Source organism: Oryza brachyantha, chromosome 7, assembly GCF_000231095.2.
Source record: "Oryza brachyantha chromosome 7, ObraRS2, whole genome shotgun sequence".
Taxonomy (NCBI): Eukaryota; Viridiplantae; Streptophyta; class Magnoliopsida; order Poales; family Poaceae; genus Oryza; species Oryza brachyantha.
In genome coordinates, this window is record NC_023169.2 from 14846432 (window position 1) to 14853302 (window position 6871).

Consider the following 6871-nt stretch of genomic DNA (forward strand, 5'->3'; position numbering starts at 1 on the left):
AAGGCGTGAGCTGGCTTCTCGTTCTTGGAGTCCTTCTGCTGCCTCCTCTCGCCGGTCTTGCGGTTCTTGATCGCACGGCCGGGGCGTCATCGCGGAGGGCAGCGCGCGTGGGGCCAGGCAGGGTCGTCTCTTCCTTCTTGCACGACGCCGCCGCCTCCGGTCTGGTTGTACTGGTGCAAGACACGCGCTCCTCCGTCTCGCTCGCCTCCTCCTTCTTGCTAACGCCGGAGCCCTCCTCGCTTCAGGGCGGTCAGCTCGAGGGAGGCGGGAGATCTCTGGGTTTCTCTAGGGTTTAGGAAGCTCGCGCGAATCGAATCCTGGATGGACGCAGAGATGGCTACTCTCCTATGCTTTTATACAGCGAAGGAAGGAGACGTGCGCTTCCACAGAAAAACTGGCAGAAGCGTCGCCGTACGTGTAAAACGGGTGCCAAGTTATTAGTATTCCATGGCTCTGTATTTTTTGGTACTCAGATTAACCACCTGTCTGAAAAACATCAGTAGTTGGACGAGTTTGAAGTTTAGAAAGAAAATGGATTGTGAATTGAGCTTGGAGGGGAATGTCTGAACTCTGTTTTGTGCTGGTAAACTTGTGCGTTAGTTCACTCCTGCCATGTGTTTGTTTGAACCCAATTGGTGTCTTGCACAGAAAATATTGTCTTAGCTGATAATGCGTGTTCATGGCTAGGTGACGGCAAAAGAGTATAGTTTTCCTTCTATTCCCTGTTCATGATCGAGATGAAACAGGTTCTGATTCACATATTCCACCGGGAGCGACGATGGTGCAGGTGGTGCCATGGGGTGGCGACGAGATCTTCACCAACCCGACGGGGCTCCCCCGCCCATGCCCCCGCCGGCGCTCTCTGGAGAGGTGAGGAAGGGGGAGAAGGACAGAGAAAAAAATTAAAAAATCTGATACGTGGAATCCATCGGATGCTATGTCACTAAAACCGATCAAAAGAAGAGTCAATACTGCTGAGAGACTTTTTCGGACGAATTCTATGAGTTTAGGGGTAGACATTTCTGGTATTGCGGTTAAGGGACGAAAAACAAACTCGTATTCAAGTTTAGGGATCTTTGGTAGACTTTTTCCGTACACTTTTCAATTTTTTTTAAAAATAAGCATTGTAAATCAGTTGTCTATGACAGTTTTATGATTTTTCTTATGACAGTTTTGTAACAAAGATTTAAATCAGTTGTAAGTTTGAAGAGAAAGTGAGATATGGTAGTACGATGCATGCATCGTAAGTAGCACAAAAGAAGTTGCAACTAGCAGGGTGCCCAGAAGGATTAAAAGCTCTCTATCAGCCTGGTAGAGGCTAGAGGAATCCCATCAATTTATTTTGTGGTACCGCGAAACATGGAATGCTGTTTTACATTCAAGCGTCAATTCGGCTTCATTTGTACTATATATACATTTTATCAGTCATGATACCTGCTAAACTTGGGAAAAGAGGGAGAAATGTTATTCTGGTTACTAGAATAGCACCTTGACATCTTTTCGTCAAACATGAACAAAATCTTTGACCTTTTCCTTTGAATTTGAGATGGGAGAAACACAGAAGGAATGTAGGCTTCATTTTTTTTTTGCACATTCTGTATTTGAAGGATCAAGTTAAGCAGTAAGAGAAATTTCATATGAACAAAGTCAGAAAAAAGAGTTTTTTACATGTATGTTATTAAAAAAAAGATGGTGTCGGCCTCTGTATCACTAAAAAGTTTTAAGCCTCTCTCTATACCATCGTCGAACTTTATCATGCTCTTAACACTGTTCCGTTCGTTTTTTTCTAACGGTGAGTAACAGCGTATCAAAATAACTTAGTTGCCCTTAGGGTTTGGAGGCTATTTTAACCATTCCAGCCCGGAGATGGCGAGATACAACGGCGGCGGCGACGGGTACGACGCGGGGTATGGCGGCGCCTCCAACGCTGAGGACGGCGGCCACGGCAGCGGCCAACGCGGGCAATTCCGGCGGAGGACGCGGGCGAACAGGCGCTGCGGGCGGAGGGAGACCGGCGTTAGCTGGCGCTGGGCGATGTGTATGCATGCACCATCAGCAAGGATGCATGCCAGCAGCGGCAGTTCTGGCCGGGCTGCTCCGTGCGCTGGGCGATCTGGAGGCAGCATGCAACATTGCTTTCTGGTTTGCATGAACACACATATGCATGGTTTCCTGTTAAGTTTGTGTTCACAATGTGCAATTAATGAGGGCAGTTTTGTCTATTGCTTGGTGAGTAAAGAAACAAAGAATGAATGAAAGCAAGCACACACTTCGGCAGAAGTCAAAGAACCGACGCGACCCAGAACTACACAGCTAGTTCAATTCGCCTTGTTCTTTTTTTTTTCTGCCATTTTATTCAGCTAAATTGCAGAACGAATCAGTCAAAACGAATTCAATTCGAAGAACGCCAACCCGAGCAGTAGAGCTCGATGATGAGAAGAATCAGTCACAGCTCGGTCACCTGCTACGACGGGCTCCAGTTGAGAGTTTAGACCACGGCACTCGACCCTAAAGGCAACTAAATCATTCTAAATCATTTTAATACGTAGTTACCCATCGTTAGCACAAAAAACAGACGGAATGGTGTGGAGGGCGCGATAAAATTCAACGATGGCATAGAGGGAGGCTCGAACTTTTTAGTGACACAGAGGCTGCATCATTATTTTTAACGACACCCAGGTAAAAACCTCCAAAAAAATCAATTAAATCCACTGAAATACATCAAGCTCAACAAATGACGATGTAAAGAAACTTTACTATATGAAAATCTCGGTATTGCATAGAGCGGCCATAAGCATCTTTGTCATCTAATCTGAGAGCTAAATATGTATTAAGCTGACAAACTAAAAACAGAAAAGGGTGAAAATTCTGGCAAGGATATTCAAGGAATCCATCTATTGTGTCCAGTAAAAAGAAATCCATGATCTCAGCAACTCGGCCTCAGGGTTGCTGAAGACCTCGCAGCCATCGTCATTAAATGTGGTGCCTGCCTCACTGCCTCAGCCAGTTGCATCTTTCTATAGTTCACTGGCTGAAGAGAATCCATAGGTACAACAACAGATGTAAGCGTGGTGCGTGGCACAAGAGCTGCAATCTAATTGAAAAATTAGAATATCACACAGGAGATGATACGACGGATTGAAATATTACCAAATTTAGACGGTGCAAAAGATAGCGTTGTAGACAAGTGTACAACGACGACATCATCTAGCTTTACCCACAGCCACATCTCTCCACAACAGATACTGACGACAGAAGGGAAGTAGACAGGGCAGTGACTATTCCATCCCCTGCAGTGCCAGTCGTGAGTCTCTTCCATCCTCGGGAGCACCAGTCGTATCGAGCACAGATCACCTGCTGGTATCCCCACCAGAGCCAACATCCGTGCTGTCATAAGACAGTCTTAAAGAATGCAAGGGGAGTTTGGAATTCCTGGGAGAGGTCAAGAGGAATAAGGATCACAGAGCCACTAAGATTCCGGTGCATGTCAGCTAGTACATCGACCAGGCATCTTATAAGTGCATAAAGATTTACCTGATTTCTAAGTTGCAGAGAGAATATTTGTATATGGCAGAGGTTTAAAGTGGTGGCAGCCTCTGCTTGGTGTTCGGACAAGTTGCAAGCATGGGGCTGCCAGAAACGTACGGGTAACTCACATGACATTTACATAGTAGTAGATGTAGCATAAGATGATGACTGAAGAAGACCCAATGCCACCATGATATCGACTGTAAGGTGCCCTGGAGAGGGGTGTCCAAGCACTAGCAAACATGCCCTCAATCTTTTGAAGACATCCTGATTTCTGAATCACCAAAAATCTCCGTAGGAACAATTCCCATCCTTGAAATGGTGGAATCGGTTTACATCACGCACAACAATCTCCCTTGCAACTATCTTTGAAATAAATTTTGTTGTCATATGGCAATCAACACAAACTCGGAGATTCTTCATCACATGTATTGTTGTTCCAGGTGGTGTGCTGATAATACCAAATACTATTGCAAGTTTCTCACTAGGACCACATAACACATCTCTATTTTGCTCTTCTTCAATGTCATGTAAAACATCTCCATATTGAGAACATATCCCTGACGAATCATCTCTTCTGAGTAAACTTTCATTGCATCAATGTTATCATACCTAGGATGGGACTTATCATGAGCTACAAAACACGTACAATTTGTTCTTCACTTCAATCCAACTACAAGCTGGTTCCTTCTTTATACCTTTGTTTCTTATAGATTTCCGCAGGTGTGCTACTTCATTCCATCTCCCAGAAGCTGAATACATGTTTGACAAAATTACATGAGATCCCATGCTCCTAGGTTCAAGCTCAAAAATCCTCTTAGCCACTTCCTCAGCTAAAATAGTGTTTTTGTCGACTCTGCAAGCCCTTAACAAGGTGGACCAGACGCTTGAAGTTGGTTTTATTTTCATTTCAAAGATGAAATTATATGCTTCATCTAACTCTCCTGCACGACCAAGGGTGTCTGCAAGTGTTGCACAATGCTCAAGTGAAGGAACAATTCCATAGTGTCAGACATACTGTTAAAACACTTCCAACCCCTGTCCACAAATCCAGCATGACTACATGCAGTCAAAACTGCTACAAAAGTGATATGATTCGGATTTACATTTCCCAACTCCATTCTCTCAAACAACACAAAATCCTCGGTTCCTGGACCATGCAATGCATAACCCATGATCATTGCAGTCCATGATACAACGTCAGGTGGTTGTATCCCATTAGACGCAGCGAGCAATGCTAACATTCCCACACTTGCAATACATGTCAATAAGGGAGCTAGATATAAAAATGTTATCATTAAATCTGGCACGGATCAAATAGGCATGCAACTGCTTCCCAAGACGTGACAATGCCAAATTGCCACATGCAGGTAAAAGGCTTGAGAAAGTCACTGGAACAGGCCTCACTCCAGCTTGCAGCATCTGACAGAATATTCCAAGAGCTTCGTCAACTGACCCATTTTGTGCACAACTTGCAAGCATCGAATTCCACAGAATTGCATCACAATCTGAGAAGCTGTTGAACACCTTCATAGAGTAATCCAATCAAATGCAGTTAGCATACATATAGATCAAGCTACTTTCAACAAAAGCATCATTGTCGAGCCCATTCTTAACAACAAACCCATGGACCACCATGCCTCTCTTGATATCAGCGTGCTCCACAAAGATTGGCAGCCCACTTGACAGGGTAAACGAGTCAGGCTTAACTCCATCCTTCCACATCTCCCTAACTATGCTCAGAGCTTCTTGGTGCATCTTCTTCTCTGCACATCCCAATATCAAAGTGTTCCAAGACATTGCATCTCTCACGAGCATTTCATCAAACACTTTCTGCATGCTCTCAAATGAAGCTGATTCTAGGCTTCATGAACTATCTATCCCAAAAGGGCGATGAAAATGTGGGAGCTTGGCATAGAGGTTGAGGAGGGCATTGGCACTAAAGCGGTCAGCAAAGGCGTCGGAGCGGATGGCCAGTGCGTGGAGAGACGCAGCGAGGGCGCCGAGGCCAAGGGCAGCGCAGGACTTGAGTGCAGCGGGGAGGGAGGCTGGAACAGACGATCGGGCGCAACAGAGCTGCGCATTTGCAGGAAGAGGGAGACGGCGTGGAGGAATTGGCCCTAGGAGGCAGCCATGCGGATCTGGTACGCCCATGACGGCGCCGGGGAAGGTGCAGAAACACCAGCAGCAGCAAGAGACATTTATGTGGCTCCTGCGATAATCGGCTGCCTGGACTGGCTGCAGTCAGAAGAGCAAGCTCGAGGCTCTGCAACAACACTTCATGAAGGCGAAACCCAGTTGCAGGGGGCGGGTCAAAATGTCCCAAATTTTGGGAACAGAAAATCCAGTTCTTTGTGAAATCAAGCCGGATCGAGAAGAGAACCTATCTAGGCTTCATGACGCGGTTTCCGGGAGAGAAAAAAGTGCGTGGATAGAGAGAAATGAGAACGAGGATGTGGATGGAAGGATGGTAGCTCACCGGTGAGGATGCAGGACGTCTGCGGCTCCGCTTGCGGGACAGCAGCACAGGCGGCGGGCGAAGCCGGGGGGAGACGAGATGGGAGCAAACGCCAGGGAGAAGATTGGGAAGATGAGAGGAGGGTCCCATCCTGTGCCGCTGCAAGGGAGAGCGCGGAGGGGGAGCTCACCAACCGGCTGTGGCGAGGCGCTGCCTCCCTGCCGGCGTATGAAAAGGGAGAGGGCGGAGAAAAGAAAGGAAGAATGGGGTCCATGGGTGTGGGGGGGGGGGTCGAGAGTTTGTGTTATGTGAGCCACTGGACCTTGTGGCCAGTTTGTGTGCGCTTGTATGCTGGATGGCTCGAGAACGAAGTGTTTTGACCCAACTGATTCAAATCTCACTAAGCTTAAATGTGGTAATCAGGATTGATCACACAAGTTTGCTCCACATACTAATAAAGAAAACAGGGATTTGAACAACCCAATAGAACACAATAAATACCAATAATATATTAGAAATAGGACACAATAAGGTCAAATTTCTCTCCCTAATAAATACCAAGCAAAAACAATAAGACTTTAGTCAGACCAGCCAGCAAACAAAATAGTAAAAGAACAAATCCTTCAAGGCCGGTGCTATTGTCCCCGGATTTGATCTCTTCAAAGTGCTATTGTTGTCAGATTTCACCTTTTACCATTTGTTTTCTTCCTCTCACAAAAGCATTTGTGTATATTATAGCCCATTGATCCCTCTTATTTCATGTTTACATATTAAAGAAATTTAGTACCATATATATCATTACCACAGAACACCTGGATGGTAAAATTACCACGTTAATTAGAGAAAAAGAAAAAAGTCTATGTCGTTAGATCATGGTGATCCCAT

At 45.7% G+C, this 6871-nt stretch overlaps 1 pseudogene; it reads right to left on the bottom strand.

Moving 5' to 3' along the window:
- Nucleotides 1-2685: 2685 nt before the first annotated feature.
- LOC102707885 lies at nucleotides 2686-5729 on the bottom strand (annotated as a pseudogene).
- Between the last annotated feature and the right edge of the window lie 1142 nt (nucleotides 5730-6871).